Below are 21559 nucleotides of genomic sequence, written 5' to 3'. Positions count from 1 at the left end.
AGGCAATTTATTACTTCATTGGACAGTTATGACTGATAGGAAGAATTCCATGCAAAGAAATAATCATTTTTGCCCCAGCTTCCTTGCAAATAAAATGGATGCAAACTAACTAGCCACTTGCCAACGTCAAAACGTTGTCATAAAACTTTGAAATGAAATTGAAAAGCATGCTTTTCTTTGAAAGATAGGAATTTCTGTAAATACAAGTAGCATGGTTCACAGTTAGTAATCTAAAGAACTTTCATAAGTAGGTTGGTGGGGGAAAACTACCTGTTCCTAGGACTTTGTGATTCTGCTCTAGAGTCTCATAAAGGTAACATTCACAGCAAAGGAATTCAAGAGCTGATTAGGAAATAGGATAGTTGAAGAGCTTTAGCTCAGTTCTTATTTAGATTTTTTTAAACCAAGGAACTCTAAGACAATGTTTCTCAACTGTGATTTTACAGATGCTCCTCAACTTATGAGGGGTTATGTCCCAGTAAACACAATATAAATTGAAAATATAGTAGGTCAAAATGCATCAGGTTACATTCTTATAAACCCATGGTAAAGTCAAAATACTGTAAGTTGAACCATTGTAACTCAGATGGTCCTCAATTTACAATGGAATGACAGCTCAATAAACCCATCGTAAAATCAAAAAACTGTAAGTCAAAACAACATAAGTTTGAGGTCGTCTGTACTTTAGAATCATCTGGGAAGCTTTTAAAATCTTAGTACCTAGGCCACAGTCCAGATTAATCAAACTGGACTGTCTGAAGATGGAGACTCAGGCATCTGGGGGTTTTTTGGTCTTTTTTTGTTAGTTTTCTGAGATGGAGTTTTGCTCTTGTTGCCCAGGCTGGAGGGCAATGGCACAATCTCGGCTCACCGCAACCTCCGCCTCCCAGGTTCAAGAGATTCTCCTGCCTCAGCCTCCCAAGTAGCTGGGATTACAGGCATGCACCACCATGCTCAGCTAATTTTGTATTTTTAGTAGAGACATGGTTTCTCCATATTGGTCAACCTGGTCTCGAACTCCCGACCTCAGGTGATCTGCCTGCCTCGGCCTCCCAAAGTGCTGGGATTACAGGTGTGAGCCACTGTGCCCAGCTGTATCTGTATTTTTTAAAGCTACCCAGGTGATTCCACTGTTCAACCAAGGTTGGGAAGAGAATGTAAGAAAGGAATCAAATTAGGGAAGTACGGAAACACATTTGTCAGGATTCTCTGGAGAAATAGAACCAGTAGAATGTGTGTGTGTGTTTGTGTGTGTGTATATATATATACACACACACATAAACAATTGTATACACACATATACAATTTACATGTATGTATATATGTACATACATATATTACAATTTACATACACACATACATATGTAAATTGTATATGGTACATATAATTGTAATTGGCTTACATGATTATGGAGGCTGGAAAGTCCAAACTCTGCAGGGTGGGCTAGGAGGCAGGAGACCTGGAGGCAGGAAGAATTAATACTACAGTTCAAGTCCCGAGGCCATTAGATGGGGACCCAGGGAAGAGCTGATATTGCACTTCCATCTTAAAGACTGCTGCTGCTGAATTCTCTCTTGTTCAGGGAAGTCAGTTCTATTTGGACCTTCAACTGATTAGATAAAGCCCACCCATTTTATGGATGGAAATCTGCTTTACTCAAAGTCTCCAGATTTCAATGTTAATCTCATAGAAAAACACTCTCACAGAAATACCCAGAATAATGTTTTGTTTCTTTGTGTGTTTGTTTTAAAAAGACATATTTATTCGGCATCATGATCAGACTATTACATTCAGGAACTAACAGCATGCGTGCAAGAAAAAAGTCTACATTTAATGCTTTTTGTGGGAATGCTTTATGCTTTCCACAGAACAGAAACTAAAATAACCTATTATGCAATTAATTACAAATACAGTCCTTGAGTTTTTTGCCCATACACATGAGTATTGTCTAACACATGTCTTCTTTGTGGCAGCTAGGCCCTGCCACCACTGTGCTTGGCTGAGTTCACAAATCTGTTGCAACCTGTAGCTTCCCTGTCACTTCTCTGGCTCGCTCTCCTGCCGAGCTTTGTTTCCTGGCAGTAATTAAAATCTTCCCCCACTGCCATAGCTACTGCTGCTACTGAAACCTTGGTTTCATGGTTTGGCAAAGTATTGGCCTCCACCACCACAGGGGCCAGAGCTTCTGCCTCCAAAGTTTCCTCCCTTCATGGATTCAAAATGTGAAGACTGATTGTTTTAATTGCCAAAATCATTGTAGTTTCCACTGCCTCCAAAACTGCTTTCATCATTACCAAATTCCTTAGAGCCATCGCCACTGCCACCACATCCACCACCACCATGGGTGCCACCAAAGCCACCACAACCACTGAGGTTTCCTCTATGACTGAAGTTGTCATTCCCACCAAAACCACCTGTATGACCACCCCCAAAGTTTCCAGAACAATTTTGACCTCTTTGGCTAGATGAAGCACTAGCCATCTCTTGTGTGACAGGGCTTTCCTAACTTCACAGTTGCAGCCATTCACAGGATGGCATTTCCAAATGACAATCTTATTCTTGGAGTCATGGTCTTCAAAACTTACAAAAGCAAAGCCCCTTTTCTTGCTACTGCCTCATTCAGTTATGATTTCAATCACTTCAGTTTTCCCAAACTGTCTGAAATCATCTCTTTGGTGATGTTCGTCAGTGTCTTCTTTCATGCCACCAACAAACACCTTTTTCACAGTTAAGTGGACACCTGCTCTTTGAGAATCTTCTCTTGAGACAGCTCTCTTTGATTTCACAGCTCTTCCATTCACCTTGTGGGGCCTTGCATTCAGGGCTGCCTCCACCTCCTCCACAGTGGCATTGGTGACGAACCCAAAGCCCCTGGAGCTCTCGGTATCTGGATCTGTCAGACCACACGGTCTGTGAGAGTAAGCCTTCCCCGCTGCTCAAAATGGCTCGTCAGACTCTCATCAGTTGTTTCAAAGCTCAAGCCCCTGATGTAGAGCTTCTGCACCTGTTCAGGCTCTTTAGGAGACTGGCTTACACACGATGCCCGTGGGAAGAGAGACTTTCATGATGCTTCCTCAGCAGCATCCCCAGGCAGAAAGCCAGAATAATGTTTGACCGCATATCGAGCACCATGGCTCCACCAAGTCGGCACATAAAATTAACCATCACAATTTAAATTGTTTGGAAACACTCAAAAACCTCATGTTTAGCGAGTGAAGACAGAAGTTGGGTGGTTATTTGAAGTTGTGCTTCTCTTGTTTGGTTACAAACAGATTCTCTCTGAAATTCTCCTGCGGCTTCCCCAAGATGAAGCTTTCACCTGTCATTTGTAAGCTCTGTTCCCAGAGCCCATAGATTTTATTAAAATTAAGGATTATGAGAAGATACAGTGTTTTTTTTCCAGTTTTCATTATCTCTGAATTGGATGTTTTTATTAGAAGATTATCAACTTTTTTGTCAGTGGTAGCGAGTGTTGTAAAATGTGCAAAGAGATTCATTTTAAGTCATGAATATATCCTCTTAAGAAAATCTGATTCTTTCTGTCCTCTTGAAAGAACCTCAGTGTCCAAACCCAGAACTCACAAAGATTGGTGGCAAGAGTTCTGTTGACCTCAATAGGAAGGAATCCATGATTTATTGGGAAAATCCTGGACAACCAAATTATCCCTTCTCTCCTTTATAAAAGAGCTTTGGAGACTTTCCATGTCACCAGCAATAGGATTTGCTTTCTTCTGTAAATGATTGGAAAGTGTATTTAGAATTGCTTTTTATAAGCAGCTGGCCATCAGGTTGTCTGGATTTCCTGAGGTGTTTCATCTCAGGTAACAAGTGAGAACTTGGAGGCCTTTGGCTAAGCAACAATCTCAGTTCTGCACGTCCAGCTGGCCTTGCATCCTCTACCCTTGTTCAGGCTCCAGGTTCAGAGTGCACACGTGAAATATTCAGTCCAGTGAGAAGGCCCAGGCCATGTGGAAACAGCAGGGGGTCGGAGGACTCATGCTAAGCCTCTTGCAGTGGCCACATGCAGCACTCTGGTTCCCAGGGATCTTGGGTTCTGCCTGGAGCCACTTTTAACCTGGGGAACCAGCTGACTGGTAAAGCTGGGACTGCCGTGAGTCAGCAGGAAATTGAGTCAGCCTCATTGATTTGGAATAGGAGGGTGTGGGCTGAGTTTGTGGGGACCCTGAATGGGTTTTTGTGGTCATGGAAATAGCTTCATTTTGCCAGCTATGAATTGACTAGCATTCATGCAGGCCCAGAAGCAGAAGAGTTCGTTAAAGGTAAGTCAACATTTTGGCAGATCGCAGCCCTAAAACAGGAGCTATGACATGTGGATCTGCCTTGTTTTAGAGACTCAAGAGCAAGGGGGAATAACATGGGGTCTCTCCCACATGGCTTCTCTTCTTACACAAGGGGTACGTGAGAAGAGCTATCCAACCATTAGAGACAGCCTGAACCAGCGCAGTGTTGTGCTCCTATCCTGTTCCCTGCTAAAGTTCAGCAGAGTTTCAGTTTTCTATGTAAAACCTCTCAGGAATGACACGGGTGTGAGAAAAATTCTGCTGTGTGTGGTCCTGGTTGTGTACGCAGGACCGGTGTGCACCAGTCCCAGATGCTCCGGTTGTTAAAACATTGGAATATTTTCATACAACCTGGTAAATAGACATTGACTGAAGCTCTCTGTTTGCTTCCCCACTGTCAGCTATCCAGCCCCTCTTCTGGAACCTCATAAACTTCTCCAGGATCCAGAAACTAAAGGGTTAATTCCTGGCACAGTGGGACATCCAGAAAATCTGATTCACTCTTTTTTGAAAACAAAAATAAAACAAAACAAACAAACCAATGAAAAAACCAGTAACAAAACCCAGAATTCAGTAAGATTGGTGGCAAAAGTTCTATCAGTCTCAATAGATAGAAATTATAGTTTGTTGGGAAAATGATGGAAAACCCAAATACCCCTTCTCTCCTTTATAAAGGGACTTTGGAGATCTTCCATGTCACCAGCAATAGGATTTGCTTTCTTCCATAAATGATTGTAAGCTTCAGCACCAGGACCAGCTACATCCTTTTGGACTGGTCTTTGACGACACAGTGGTGGTTAAATACAGTGTGACCATCCCCACTGACTGTGTGTTCTGTTAAATGAAGGTTTTGGGCTAGTAACCCAAGGACTACATCTATGGTCCTGCCCACATAGTTAGCAGAAAATATCCCATCATTGTATCCAGGGAATTGCAGCTATTTCAGGGTTTTGGGCATCTCTCTCAGGTACTCAGGCAGACTCTTGTGTTCTGTCACTTGGGTCTCTTCACCATACCACCATGTGGTGCCTCTGCCACCAATGATCCTCTTCTGGTGGCCTCACTGCTACCTCCAGCCTGATCTCAGGAAGGGATTGCTACCTCCTTGTGTCCACTTCATCTCACACATGGGCAGGGCCACCTGCTTGTTTGCCATAGCAAATCAGAGGCCAGGACGTCATTCTTATTGAGAACTAGCCTAGGTATAGGAATAATGGCAGGAAAGTAAAAGTTAGATAAAAACTCACAGATCTGATGGACCCGGGCCTATCCCCGCATTTTTACAGGTCAGTTTCCTAGATTGCATCCTGGTGGCCACTTTGGGGCTGGGCTGGGCTTCCCTGAGCAACTGTCAGAAGCACCGCAGATGTCTCCTCACCTTAAAGTCCAGGCCAAGCTCCAAAAAGAGGAAGTGTTTTTCTCACCTACGTCTAGGCCCAAGACCAAGAGCTTGGTCAAAGTAAAGTAACACCAGACTCATCAGTCTCTCTTCAAGGGTTCAGACATTTTGCAAAAGAGTCAGACCTGGAGTCAACCAGGTATAGAATAATCTTCAACTCCCATTTACCACAAGGATGTGATATTATTATTTCCATTTTGTGGAAGAGAAACAGAAGCCCAGAAACGTTTAATAACTCAACTAAACTCACACAGCCTGTAAAGCTTCTCAGGCCTTGTACCTGGATGATCACTCCAAAATCCACACTTTTAACCACTACACAAAGCACTTTTCTCATGGGGACGAGGAGAGTTTTTTAAAGTCTTTAATCATCAACAAGTTGCAAAAGTATGAAAGGCATACAGAGCGTTTGAGTTAGGCATGAAGGCAAGCTTGAAGAGCTTTACTGGATTTCATATGAAACGGAAGCCAATAACGAAAAGCTTAGAAGAGGATACATCAGTGGAACGCTTTTGAAATTTCCCAGTTAACTTTTTCACCATCTTACCTGTGATGCCAGGACAGGTGGCTTCAATCACAGCACTAACGTTCTCGAGTTCCTCAATTGCTCTGTTCCTGCTAACATTATCCACACACAGCTGTTTAAGATCAGCAAACACAGGTGCAGTGGCTACAACCAGCTCAGTGTTTTCACAACACCTTGATCTGCCACGTTCTGTTGTTTCTTTTGTATCAGGCATCGTTCCATTGTGATAACGCTCCATTTGGGATGCGTATTATTGTCCCAGCTGATCTTTTCCAATTAAATTTGTCATTGCTGTATTTCTTCCTTCTGTCCTTAAAATCTACACATCAGCTGAATCAGTACATCAGTCTTCTGATTTACTTGCTAGCACTACAAAATGCCCTTATGTATTCTAGGTAATCTCTTTGGTTTCCCATGTAGGTGAGAAAATATCCCCAGATTGAATCTTTTGAGGACAGGGGCCATGTCTTAAGCATCTTTGTCTTTTTCTCAGCCCCTGGCACTGCACCTGATGTAGACACATTGGAATTCCCTTACCACCTACTTCAAGTCCATCCTATGGCAACTCTAAACCATTTCTGTGTATCTCTGCTGTGCAGAGAAGGTAAGAAGCAAACCATTCTCATCCCCAAACAGCCTTTTATTTTCTTAAATTTCAGTTAAATTTCTTCTCAATATTTCTCTCATTGGGCCAAGTGACAAATGTGATTTTCCAAAAATTTTTTCTTGCTACTCATGGAAGCTAATTTTACGTGGTAGCATATGCACTGGGCCAAACACCTTTAAGGCAACTTATTCACAGGTGCAGAGAATTTCTATGTGGACCTCTTTGGGAGGCTATCGTGCAGCCTACCACAGGCAGAAAAGGTACTAAATGACACAGATCATCTTATTGTGCTAGAAAGTAAAGAAATGCTCAATAAATGATCAGGGCGTGCCAAAAGGATACCAGAAATCAGCTTGAAGGACTTTGTATGAGTTTTCTAGGGCTGCCATAACAAAGTACCACAGTCTCAGTGACTTAAACAACAGAAACTTGTTTGAGCACCGTTGAGAGAGCTGGAAGTCCAAGGTTAAAGTGTCGGCAGGATTGACCACTCCTGCGGGCTCTCTCTGCAGCTTGCAGACGGCTGCCTTCTCTCTGTATCTTCACATGGCCTGCCAATGTGCATGCACTGAGAGAAAGAGGAGAGATATTTGGTGTCTGTCTTCTTAAAAGGACACCAATCCTGTTAGATTAGGGCCTCACCCTTATGACCATATTTAACCATAATTACCTCTTTAAAAGTCTTATTTTCAAAGGCAGTTACACTGGGTCTTCAGGTTTCAAGATACACATTTTGGGGGAACACAATTCAGTCCATAACAGGCCTCTGGATCTGTACTGGGATCCAGGTCCTGCTGTGTGAGCAAAACCAGGTTAAGAAAGTTCTCTGGACATCAGCAGGTGGAGAGAAGTCTGGGTGTGTAGTGTAGAGCATCTAGTAATAACACATAGCTTTTAATTCCACATTGCTTGAGTGACTGAATGCAAAAACATTCTGTTTGGACAGATCTGTACCACTTTTCAGTTTCAACATTTGACCTCTGTCTCGTTACTTTTTTCATGGGGTAAACATAATTTGATGGCCATGAAATGTGTGAACCTACTTGGGTGTCTTGATCCTGTACATAAGAGATAACACTTTTGGGCTTCTTCCTGGCCCTAATTAGTCCTTGAAGTGTCACATAATAGCCCTGTGCATTACCACTTAATCCGTCTTCACCACAGCCAGGGCTACCTTCGTATGCAACTGGTCATGTTCTCAATGCTCCCTCTCACCCTCAAACCCAACTTAAAGTGATTCTCATCGTTATCCCAAAGATAAACTATAAGATAAATGGAGCAGAGGTTATAAAGAAAAAGCATCCAATCACTTAGAAATATGTTTTCTTTTCTTTCATTCATTCTTTCTTTCCTACTATAAAATAAATGGGAAAAATTATCTACAGTAATGAAAAAAATGCAATATTTTTTGCATTTCTTTCCAATGTTTTCCATATGTCCATTCCTGGATACTGCTTTCAATCCCAGGGCATACTCAATTATATATTCTGCTTTTTATCCCTAACCTTAGAGAATTTAGTATGTTGCATGGCAGTTTTAAAACACACCTGCAAATTGTTTGTCACTCATCTCATGGAGGGGTGGTATCTATGTTCCCTACCCATGAATCTGGGATGACTTAGCAAGCACCTTATAACCAATAGAATGCAGCAGATGTGACACTGTTTTTAACTTTCAAAACTGGGTCAGAAAAGACCATACAACTTCTGCCTGGTTCTTTTGGGATGTTAGCTCCAGGGGAAACCAGCACCATGGAAGAAGGCCAAGTATCCTGAGAGCGCTGTGCTGGAAAGCCCACATGTAGACACCAAAGATAGCCTAGCTGAGCTCACAGCTGACAGCAGCGCCGGCTCTTAACCGTACACGTGAGCCATCTTGGACATCCAGGCTGGTCAAGTCATCAGATGTTTGCAGCCCCAGCTGACATCTTACTGCAACTGCATGAGTAACCTCAAATGAGAACTGCTCAGCTGAGCCCTTTTCAAATTTCTGATGCACAAAATTATGAGCAAAATGAAATGGCTGTTGTAGGCCACTACATTTAAAGACAAATTTTCACACAGCGATAGTAACCAGAATGAACTGTGATATCTGGAAATGAGGGTCTGCAATAATAGAAATGTAAACCACATGCCATTGGTTTTGAGGCTAGGCAGCAGGCAAGGGCTAGAATGTAAACTGAAACCTGATGGGCCTTGAGAAGTGCAATGTGTCAGGGAGGGCTTAAAGGAAGGTGAGGGAGATTTACAAGAAGCTGAAGGAGAGGAGACCGTGGTTATGTAGTGGTGGAAAGTTTGCAAAACTATCACTTGCAGTAATGTGGAAAATAGAAAATGTACTAAAGGAGCGCAATGATCTAGCTAAGAAAATACCCAGGCAGAGTGTTTAAGATGCCATCTGGGTTCTTCTAATTGCCTATGACAAAATGAAAGTAGAGAGAATAAACAAATAAACTTTAAAAACCAACTATTTTATTTTCAAGGGAAATTTGAAAGAAATACAAAGGGCTCAGGAGAATATTTTCCGTCAGCAAAGGATTCTTAAAGTAAGAAAGGACCTTAGGGAAAAGATCAAACTCAGGGCTCTTTCAGGAAAACACCATCAAAGGGTAAAAATAAAGCCAGAGGGGCAACTTCAAAACACTTTTTTTTATTATTTCAGAAAGATTTAAAGTGGTATCTCCTAGACCTGGTCTGCTAGATAAAATGTCTAAGGATCTTAAGATCATGCTTTTAGTAGATCATCTCTCTTAAGTCATAGATCTTCTAGGCTCTGAAGGACGTTGCAGCCTTATAGAGAATTAAAGATAGAGAACAGTCTGTCCCAAAGACCCTTTATGGTCTTTGTCCAATGAAGGGACTCTAGTAAGATTCATAAAAGCTGACAAATATTTCAAGAGAATTATATTGGCAGAAGCAATACCCTCTTGGTCGGAAAGAGACAGAAGCAGCACAAAATGAAAGTGGTTCTGATCCACAACCTTCTGTGGGAAGGAAGCCAAATCAGAGAGCCACCCAGCTGCACTCACAGGCTGTTTTTCGTGAAAAGGGAAGGACGACTTAGAGGGAAAAACCAGGAGCCCAGGTGGAGGAGCCGAGAACCTAAGAGGAATTCCCTAGTACAATCAGTACAAATCAGTACTAATGAACAGTCCCCTAGTATAATTAGTACAAATCAGTACTAGGGAATCAGTACTGATGTACTTAGTACTTAGTACATCAGTACAATCCACAGTACTAGATGACATGAACCAAGAGCTGGTGACAGGTACTCAGTTGAATTTCAAGTTTCTCTGGACTAGTGACTGCTCTGTGCTTGCCATTCCCTTCCTTTTTGAATAGGAGTATCTATTTTATTTATTCCAACCCTTGATCTCTTTAGTCCTGAGGTCTTCAGAAACTTGAGCAGGTGCATTTACACCTGGACGTGACTGAGATGATGAGATCCTGAACGTCCAGCCTGAGCCTGATGCTGTCATAGTTGAGCCTTCAGGAGGTCTTGATAAGGGAGAGGGTATGTTGCACGCGGAAGGAATGCAAATAAGACTGTAGCAATTTTAAAACATGTCTGTAATTCCTCTGACATTCCTCCCATTGATGGGTGGAGCGTGTATCCCCTCCCCTTGAGTTTGGGCCAGCATTAATGACTCACTTTTAACCAGAAGAATACAGGAGACATGACGCAGCATAACTTTCAAGATCAGATCAGAAAAAGCTAGGAAGCTTCCACCTGGTGTTCTTGGGACTTTACCTCTGGGAGAAACAAAAACCCTGTAAAGAAATCTGATTATCCTGAGACTGCTATGCTGGAGAGGCAGGGTGTAGGTGCTCTGGATGACAGCCCAGCTAAACTTTCAGCTGAAACCAACTGCCTGTCGTGTGAGTGATCCATCTCAGATGACAAGCCTAGTCATGCCATTGGAGAACTACAGCCCCAACAGAGATCTGAATGCAGTCCACGGCAGACTCCAAGTAAGAACTTCCCAACCTTTTTGAATTTCTGACTCATAAAACTGTGAGCAAATGAACATGACTGGTTTTAAAAAAAAAAAAAAAAACTGATTTTTTAAAATTGTTTTTGTTTTGAGACACAGTCTTATCCTGTTAGCCAGGCTGGAGTATAGTGGTGCAATCACGGCTCACTGCAGCCTCGTCCTCCCCAAGCTCAGGTGATCCTCCCACCTCAACCTCCCACGTAGCTGGGACTGCAGGCACACACCACCATGCCTGGCTAATTTTTGTATTTTTTTTTGTGAAGAGGGGGTTTTGCCATGTTGCCTAGGGTAGTCTCCAAACTCCTGGGCTAAAGTGATCTTCCCATCTTGGCTGCCCAAAGTGCTGGGATTACAAGCATGATCCACATCACCCGGCCTAAACTGCTATGTTTTCAAGTAATTTTAATATGCCCCAATTATAACTAGATTATATTGTTACATAAATATCCTTTGAATTATATAGCTGCTTTCTGTGTTTTTCTTCTTCTCCAATATAGGTAATGAAAGAATCATCTCCCTTGTTTTCCTTCTTGTGGATTATTTCCTTAGAATAACTTTCCAAACGAAGAACAATCAAGTGACAGAGTATGAATATTTTCATAATTTCTAATTCATTGCCAAATTACTTTCCTAAAAGTACCAATTTGCCACCAGCAGGTTATGATATAGAACTTTTATTGCAACTTCACCAGTTTGGGTGTTGTCATCTTAAAGCATATTTAAAAGCATCACAAATTCAAAAGCTGTTCTGGTGAACCTGTCGTAAAATTTCAGTACTCTAATCTTAGGAGGGAATTTACACTCGTCGTAGCCATAGAATCTTCCCCTGCTCAGTCTAACTCAGCCCTTTACTATCTAGTTAGTGCTTTCTTTTTTCTTGATAAAATTCTTCTGCTGTGTTCTCAGGCTCCTTCTGGAAAGTTGGCCCAGGAGAACATTCGTAGCTTGGGCTAGATCTTCTCCTCAGAATTGCTTACATGTATCTCAAAAAGAGCCCTGAACTATGCTGACATCCTGGTCTATGTCCAGCCTGATACCAAGTTACCATTGATTGAGAGTTAACCATGAGTCATGCATACATTCATTTCATTCATTCTCTCAAGCAACTTGCAAGGTAGACTTTATCCGCCCTTTTAAGATGAAGATAATAGGTATCAAAGACATTCAATAACTTGCCAGGGTCACACAATTTGTAACCGATGGAGACAGGATTTGAACCCATGCTTTTGGCCACTACATTTCACTGCCTCGCCTAGTCTGCTGCTTTCCCAGACTTCCTGGGAGGAACCTAGAAGGCAGTGGAAAATCACCCTTGGCTCCCTTAAAATACTGTCTACTCCCTCTAAACACTGTCTTGATCCATATTTTTGAACCACCCCAATTTAAAAGTCCATATTCATGTCATGCCTCTGTCTATATCCCCATATGGCAAGAACATTATAACGTGTCTTGATGTATATTTTGTTAGAAATTATTTGGAGGAAGTATAAATGAATATGCCTGTATAAATATATGAACATCTTTTCAAAAAATTTATTTACAAGTCTAAGAAATGTTCAGACTTCTTAAATAAAATGGAAGAAAAAAGTACTTTGAGTTACTCTACTTTTCTCTAGTCCTTTATCTTTCTCCTTCCTCAGGATAAGTTGTGATATGAAAAATTGAAGCCAAAAAAAGAATCCTCTGAGAGATTGAAGAGTGCACTATGAACATGATTTTGCTTCTCAGGAATGGGAATTCCATGAAAGCAAGGACTTTGTCTTGTTCACTGCAGTGTCCCAGCACTTTAACAGCACCTGGGACAGAGTAGGTGCTCTGCTCATATCTGCAGAGTCAATGAGTGAGCTACCTCGTTCCCTGCCCAACAATGTCTGGTCTCTACAGCTGCAATAATTTGTTATACAACTACAAGCCCTGCATCTGCCACTGAAACCAACCCTAGATCCTTGATGCTCAAAGCCTGGTCCCTGGGCCAGTATCTGGATGCTTGCTCAGGAGTGCAGAATCTCAGGCCCCACCCCAGACCCACTGAATCAGAATCTGCATTTTAACAAGATCTCCAGCTGATTTGCGCCTACATTAAAGTTTGCAAATTGACTGTCTAAGCCAATCTCAAGATGTGGTCTCTGGCCTAGCAGCATCAATATTACCTGGGGACCTGTTAGAACTCCTATGAAATCAGAGACTCTGGGACCAGGGCCCAGCTCTATGTACCTTTATGAGATTCTGATGCATGCTGCTGTTTTGCAAACCACGTTCCCAAGCTCAGCTTCACCAATTTTGCTCCTAATTCCACTTGGACCTTAAATCTTAGTTGTAGTCACTGGGCTATTTTCTTCCATCCTATAACCAAAACTTTGCTTAAACTTTTAATTATGGGGAATAACTTCCTCCTAATACGCTTTGCATTTCAAATTTGGATAGTTTTGAAAGTTCTTCTTTGCCATTTGTGTGGAGTTTGATATATTCCATTCCATTCCAAACAAAATGAATAATCTCATCCCTGTGACCCAAACCTTAGAGTCTAGATAGAAAATTCCAAACATGAGTTTCAGAAAATATGAAGAGATGATGTGGAGACTATTCATATCCATAGGTACAGCTATTCCCTGCATGAAGGTGCTCAGCAGATGGCCATGTATGAAAGCTGAAATCCAGCCTATATTTTATTCCCCAAGCAATTCACCTACAGAACTACATCCGCCCAGTGTGTGCCTTTTTCTGATTGACCCAAAGTTATTGGACAAGCTAGCTGTCGTCCTGAGTCTTATGCCTATGACTGGGGACCATGATTTAAATGGCTGTATACAGTATAGTACTACTGTCCAAGATCAATGTAGTGCACACCATTCTAACAGCATTTTCTATGCTATGCCCATCCACCTTGATTACAGTGATTGATTATTCTCCTCTACTCCTTCTAACAGACAGTCATAGAGCTGTTTGCTCTTCTTCTAATTCCCACTCTTTCCTCCAGGTTCACTGTTAGTCTCTCACTTGTCAACTATTTGATCTTTCTTCTAAGGCTTTATTTGTGTATCTTGTTTCATTTGTCAGAGCTCCTATACGTGGTTCTGCAAATTTTTACAAAACTCCTAAAATAAATAAATGTTAAAAATATACATAGTCGTTTTATAAATAGGGTTTGCATTATATCAATTTCAAAATAGAAAATGCATATTTGTTACTACAGATTACAACTTGTGAAAGAATCACTGCATTTAATTTTTAAAAGAGTAGGCGAACAAAACCTTAACCAAACACACAATTCTTTCAGCTTTCACCTGCCTGTCACTCATCAGTGTCAGTATTTATAAATTAACAGTGTTAGTCCTCACAATTATACATACTTTAACTAAAATTACAAAATGAAAGCCCACTTCTACGTGACCTTATAGAAAACATATTTAAGTATTTTATATAGAGTCATATGAAATTAAAATGTATCTACTTGTAGCGTCTGCCTGTTGATCCTAGATCTGTCACTGGAGATAGAGAGAACAAATGCTATACTTCTTCCACATCTCATTTCTGTAGATTTTGAAAATAGCTATGTTACTTCCCATTCTCTATTATTTCTACTCCCTTGTTTTGTACTCTGCAAATTAAATGCTCCTTCCAGTGTTCATTAAATGGTGGCCAAAGTCAATTCACCACCTTGATTGTTGTCCTCTAAATGTGTTCTTGATAGTCTCTAGCACATAAAATGTGTGATGTCTCCAATGAAGATATAACTTTGAGTACTCCAAGAAGGATGAAACAGAGCAGGACTACCAACTTCCCTGTTTAATATAATATACCTCTATTAATGCTGTTTAATAACACAGATTGCTTTTTTATCAGCCACATTCTGCTGCTGGCCCACATCAAACAAAACCCAAAATTGTTTTATACCTGATGTTGATAAGCAAACCATTGCTACCCACTACTCCCTTGAATGGTTCTTTCAACGATGGCCTTCTTCTCCCTGCAACTTCCTGCCCCTCCAGAAAAGACTACCAGTAGCCAGTTCTCACTATGCCATGTTCTTAGGACCAGTCCAGATCCCATGTCATACAGGCCAGGACAGGCTTTATAACTACTGCCGGCTGTTTATTTACCAGCAGACTTGAAAACTTGATTTTTAACAAGAGCAACAACAACAAAAAAGTGTGCTATCAATGAGGAAATCTGGTGACAATGATTTGTTATTATTACTGCTATTCCCAGCCCAGATGGTTCTCCAGATGAAATGGATAAAAATTGGATTCTCTTTGTGACTGGTGACAGGTGCAGACTTGGCTCCTCCAGTGGGATTTCATCAGGCACACAACATACCGTCGGCATAGGAGCATCCCACAGGCACACGTGTGTTGTAGCAATCCCAAAAACTGACAAGTGAATAATTGGCCTCTTATCTGGAGTCTTTAGAAGATTCCCTTCTGCACATCCTTTGAAAAGCTGTATCAGTCAGATTCTTTGTTTGCCAGCAACAGAAACAGGCTCTGGCTAACTTGAGAAGGAAAGGTATTTATTGGGCAGACATGGGAGTCCTTCTAGAATTGATGAAAGGCCACAGAACCAGGCTTTGTACATGATGAGAACCAGAGGAGCCCTAGAAGTAGAGGTAGCATGAGATAATTTAGAATCCAGTCAGGGTGCTGCTAAAATGAATGAAGTATAACACTTTATTTTCAGTTTTTATATTACTCCTATTTGAAAATTTGGAAGGAGAGTGTTTGATGGCTCAGCTATGTCTTAGGTGTATTTCCTGGTGAAAAAAAAAGGGGGGGGTGGGGTCTCTGGTTGGCAGTCCTAGCAAAGCAGCACACAATAAAGCAGTAACAACAAAATTACATTGAAGAGGTGAAACTTTGAGAAAGGTAGAGAAAGGAACTCAGCAAATTCTTCCCCAAAGAAACAACCAAACAAAGTTGTCAAAAAACAACTTGGAGAAACAAAATTGACCAAAATCATGCAAAAAATTGAGAAGAGTTTTTTCAAATAAACCTACTGACACTGGGCTGAGGACACTGGAAAGCTGATATTTTAACCTGGGGCTGCACCCATCATCCCCTCAATTCCATCATTGTAGTAGATCTACCAGGTCAGGGCACACTGCAAAATCCAATAGCTCTTCAGAGCCGGAGAAGACTGACTTGATTTGAAATGAATATGGAAAATATCCCATGCCCCCAGACATCATGGAAAAGAGTAGTTGATTCACAATAGTGATTTCATTAGCAAACAAATGGGGAAGGCCAAGGTTGCAGCTAGTCTGTGGTTATAATATTGGTTAGGATAAGCAACAGATCAGAAGCACAGCCAGAAATTTGACAGGGAGCTCTAAGTAACTAGACAGCCATCGTGAGCCTTGTTAAGCTCCAAAATATCCCTAACGGTCTGAAAGGCTGTGGTTATGTGCAAGGCTGACTGCATGTGCAAAAAAGACTGAAGTGGACATTAGTTATGTACATATGCCTGGCTGAATGTGAGATCTTGTGTACAAGCAAATAAGGCACAAAATCTCCATAGAAGGTAAGAGCAGGGACAGAACTGTAAATTGCCTGAACTTTAAATGTGTTCTGCAATCCATATAGTGATCCATCAGCAAACAGTAGAAGCCTTACTGACTTGATGTGTTTGAGCACAACCTCTGATCAATTAGTAAGCTATGCTGAACCAAGGATTAACAATAGGGGCCGGGCGCGGTGGCTCAAGCCTGTAATCCCAGCACTTTGGGAGGCCGAGATGGGCGGATCACGAGGTCAGGAGATCGAGACCATCCTGGCTAACACGGTGAAACCCCGTCTCTACTAAGAAATACAAAAAATAGCCGGGCGAGGTGGCGGGCGCCTGTAGTCCCAGCTACTCGGGAGGCTGAGGCCGGAGAATGGCGTGAACCCGGGAGGCGGAGCTTGCAGTGAGCTGAGATCCGGCCACTGCACTCCAGCCTGGGCTACAGAGCGAGACTCCGTCTCAAAAAAAAAAAAAAAAAACAATAGGAATTAAAATTTACGGAAAAAGTAAGAACAAAAAAGAAACTTTAGCAGAGATATCACAGCCACACATTATAGTAGAGAGACTTTACAGAATAAGTCCAGGAAAGTCAATACACAATCAAAATCAGCAGTAACAACTCCTGGAGAGAGGGTGAGAATTTACAGTTGCTAAAATACATTATTTAAAATTTCTAATTTCCAAAAAATGTTGTAAGACATCAAAAGAAACAGGAAAGTGGAAAAAGCTCAGGGGAAAAGTCAATAGAAATTGTCTCTTAGAGGTCTTCTAAGATGTCAGAATTTGCAGAAAAAATTTCAAAGCAGCTAGTAAAATTATGTTCAAAAACTAAAGGAAATTATATTTTATAAGTTAAGGGAAATTATAATGACAATGACTCATCAAATAGAGAATATCAACACACACAGATAGGGATTTTATTTTAAAAAGAACCAAATGGAAGACTAGAGTTGAAAAATAAAGTAAGTAAAATGGAAAGTACACTAAAGGGGCTCAACACCGGATCTGAGATGCCATAATAAAAAATCTTGAACTTGAAGATAAATCAATAAAAATTACCCAATCTGAAAAAATTTTTAAAAATGAAGAAAATTGAACAGATTCTCAAACAGCTGTGGAACTCCATCAAGCATGACAGCATTCATGTAATGGGAATCCTGGAACAAGAGAAGTGGGAAAAGGGGCATAAAAATATTTGAAGAAATAATTGCCAAAAACTCCAAATTTGATAAGAGACATTAATCTACACATTTAAGAAGTTCCATGAACTCCAAGTATGATAAGTATAAATAGATCTACATCTAGATACACAATATATCAACTGTTGAAAGCTAAAGACAAGCTTGAAAACAGCAAGGGAAAAATAACTCATCATGTATAGCGGGGCAACAACACAATTAACAGCTGACTCCTTATCAGAAACAATGGAGGCCAGAAGACAGTGGGAGGACATATTGCAGGTGCTGGGGAAGAAACATCTGACCACAAGAAATTAAATTAGATGTCCTCAACAGAGAAAATTGGGAAATTCACAAATATTTGAAAATTAACAATCCACTTCAAAATAATCAACGAGTCGAAGAAAAAAGTCACAAAGGAAGTTGAAAAATGTTTTTAAGTAAATGAAAATGAAAACACAACATATCAGAAATTTATTAAGTACAGCTAAAGCAGTACCAAAAGGAAAATGTATAGCTTTAAATGCTTACGTTAGTAAAAAAGAAAGATCTTAAATCAATATTTAAGCTTTTGTCTTAAGAAACAAGACTGAAGGAGGAAAGTAAACCCAAAGCATGCAAAGAAAGGAAATAATAAAAAATTACAGTGAAAATCATTGAAATAGAAACAAAATAATTCTAAAAATCAATGAAACGAAAAATTTGCTCCATGGAAAAAATCAGTAGAATTGGCAAATTGTTGACTAGACTGACTAGGGGATAAAAGAGACAGACACAAAAGACAAAAATCAGGACTGAAGGAGGTGAATATTACTACCTATCCTACAGAAATTAAAATAATTACAAGGGATTTGTGTAAACAATGTTATGGAAACAAGTTAGGTAACTTAAATGTAACTTAAATGAAACTAAAGGATGCACATTATCAAATGAACTCAAGAAGAAATAAAAACGTGACTAGACCTATAACAAGAAAAGAAATTGAATTTAAAATCTCTTAACAAAGAAAACCCCAGAGACAGATAGCTTTATTGGTGAATTCTATCAAATGTTTAAATAATAAAAATACTAATCCTTCCAAAATCCTTCCAGAAAATGTAGAGTGGAAACACTTTCCAAAGCATTCTATGAAGCAAGCATTATCCTGATGCTAGTCAAACATATTACAGGGAATTAAAACTACAGACTAATAGTCACATGAATATAGATACAAAACTCCTCAACAAAATATTAGTAAAATGAATCCAGAAACGTATAAAAATAATTAAATACTATGACTGAGTGGGTTTATCTCAGTATTGCAAGATTGATTTAATATCTGAACATTAATTAGTGTAATACACTATATTAATAGAATAAAAGACAAAAGCCACACAATTATCTCAACACATACAGGAAAAGCATTTAACAAAATCCAGCACTCATTCAAGTAAAACATTTTCAACAAACTAGGAATAGAAAGGAACTTTTCAACCTGATAAAGGGCATCTATAAAAATCTTACAGCTAATGTCATACTTAATAGTGAAAGATTTAGTGCTCTCCCCTCAAGATCAGGAACAAAGCAAGATGTCTCTCGCCACTTTCTACTTAACATTGTGGCTAGAGGTTCTAGCTAGTAAAGTAAGAAAAATATTTTTCATTGAAATGGTTCAGATTAGAAATGAAGAATAAAATGGCTGAATTTTGGTGACGGTTCCAAGACTCTAACATTCACAAAAATCATTGAATCGTACATTTAAAACAGGTGAAGTTTCTGGCATATAAATTTTACCTCATGAAGTGGTTTAAGCATTATAGTTGAGTGATGATTCCAAAAGAAAGAGACCTGGTGGCTCACACCTATAATCCTAGCCCTTTGGGAGGCCAAGGCAGGCAGATCATTTGAGGTCAGGAGTTCTAGACCAGCCTGGCCAACATGATGAAACCCTGTCTCCACTAAAAAACACAAAAATTAGCCATGTATGGTGGTGTATATCTATAATCCCAGCTACTAGGCAGGCTGAGGCAGGAGAATCGCTTGAACCTAGGAAGCAGATATTGCAGTCATCCATGATCGTGCCACTGCACTCCAGCCTGGGCAACAGAGCAAGACTCTGTCTCAAAAAAGAAAGAAAGAAAGAAAAGGAAGGAAGGAAGGAAGGAAGGAGAGAGAAAGAAAGAAAGAAAGAAAGAAAGAAAGAAAGAAAGAAAGAAAGAAAGGAAGGAAGGAAGGAAGGAAGGAAGGAAGGAAGGAAGGAAGGAAGGAAGGAAGGAAGGAAGGAAGGAAGGAAGAAAAAAAGGAAAAAGAGGAATTAATACTGGGTATCAAAACACAGTAAATGCCCAAAGCAATTTGTGCCTCAAGCTGTCATTGATTCCTGCTGTCATTGTTGGAAGTTAAGTGTGTATAGAGTCATGTATGACTTCTATAGAGCTACGGTGCTATCTTTCTCATTGTTCATCAATGTAAGTTTCAGTTCTCTGCCTTCTGAGCACACAGTGTGATTGTACTTGCTGGGTCCCAGTGGTTGATGCAACCATGTGACGGCCCAGTTGTGGGTCAGTTCTGGGATCAGACTTGCCAGTGGAAGGAGCTCCAGGGTATTCCTTTTGACTTTCATGGCGACTGGCAATGTTCCACCTGACTGAGACTCTGACAACCCCTAATCAACCTGTGATAGACAAGTAATGCAGGTAAAATAAATTATTTGCTGTGTTATGCCCCCTGAGACTTGGAGGATATTTGTCATCAGAGAATAATTTAGTCTCCTGACTGATACAAGGCAGCCTTATTGGAACCCAGTATTTTTTGGTCTGAATCTTAGTCATATCATTTGTCACTAATCGTTGTAGCACCACTTACAGATCAACTGCTATGTGCCGTATGCTCTGCAAGGTACCTGACCTATCCCTAATTCTCATAGCATCACTTCTGAGTAGAAATTACTTTTTCATTTTACAGATAAGGAAACTGAGCCTCAGGAAGTCTCAGTAATCTGAATAAGGAGATATAAGCCTGTCAGTTCCTAATATGAAATGCGCTTATTTATTCAACAAATATTTGCTGTTACTTATTACCTACTGATCATATATGCTGGGCACCAGCACTATAATGGTGATCAAGACAATCACAGTTCCTCCTCTGCAGGGTTCAGGTGCCACAGCCCTCCCCTAGAGATTCATTCCGTTGTTTGAGGAGCAGACTCTGGCATCAATGCTTTTCAAAAGCTTCCAGGTAATTCCACTGAGCATCAGGGGTATAACTCACTGGTTTGGAGTCCAGCAGGCCCAGTTCTTTTGACTCCAAACCCAAAATGTCCAGTCTCGTCGCAAAACCTCTCACTTCTATAGATCCCGTGCCAGGTTTGACTGGGCCAAAGCCATCAGCTCCTCATGTCCTCTCCTCGTGTCCTCTCATAGACTTCGTCATAATCACCGTTGTACCCTCAGCTGTCTCCCTCTCTTTCTCTGCTGGAGGTCTCTGTGTTACAACATAATGTTTGAGCTGGATAAGACCCTAGTTACAAAGATCAGTGGTTTTCTAATGTTTTTAAGCTGTTAATGCCTCTTTTTTCCAAAACAAATTCTTATAAAAGCACAATATATGATGCAGATATTAAAAGAGACCTGAATAGAATTAGGAGTGGGATCCAAAAGTTGCTTTTGCCCCCTTTTCCCTTCTCACCTGGGCAGCTTTCTCCAGAATTCCTAGAGCTCTGAAGAACATAGTTTGAAAACTACCAACATAGCCCTATGACCCCATGGAAGCCACTGGCATAGCCCTACTCCTTCATGAAAACCACTGGTGTAGCCCTATGCCCTCATGAGAAGCAGTGGCATAGCTCTACTCACCCATGAAAACTACTGGTATAGCCCTACTCCCCCATGGAAACCACTGGCATAGCCCTGCTCCCCCATGGACACCACTGGCATAGCCCTACTCCCTCATGAAAACCACTGGTGTATCCCTAGTCCCCCCATGAAAACTACTGACGTAGCCCTACTCCCCAATGAAAATCACTGGTGTAGCCCTACTCCCTCATGAGAATGACTGGCATAGCCTTACTCCCTCA

At 40.7% G+C, this 21559-nt stretch overlaps 1 protein-coding gene and 1 pseudogene across 1 annotated transcript in view; both read right to left on the bottom strand.

Moving 5' to 3' along the window:
- Positions 1–21559, bottom strand: part of SOD3 (superoxide dismutase 3) — a 136413-nt gene that overhangs the window by 26229 nt on the left and 88625 nt on the right. The gene's annotated exons all lie outside the window — the stretch shown is intronic.
- LOC112624287 lies at positions 2087–6441 on the bottom strand (annotated as a pseudogene).

The sequence above is a fragment of the Theropithecus gelada genome, chromosome 5 (assembly GCF_003255815.1).
Source record: "Theropithecus gelada isolate Dixy chromosome 5, Tgel_1.0, whole genome shotgun sequence".
In the NCBI taxonomy this organism is placed as follows: Eukaryota; Metazoa; Chordata; class Mammalia; order Primates; family Cercopithecidae; genus Theropithecus; species Theropithecus gelada.
This window is presented reverse-complemented; position numbering and strand designations above follow the sequence as displayed.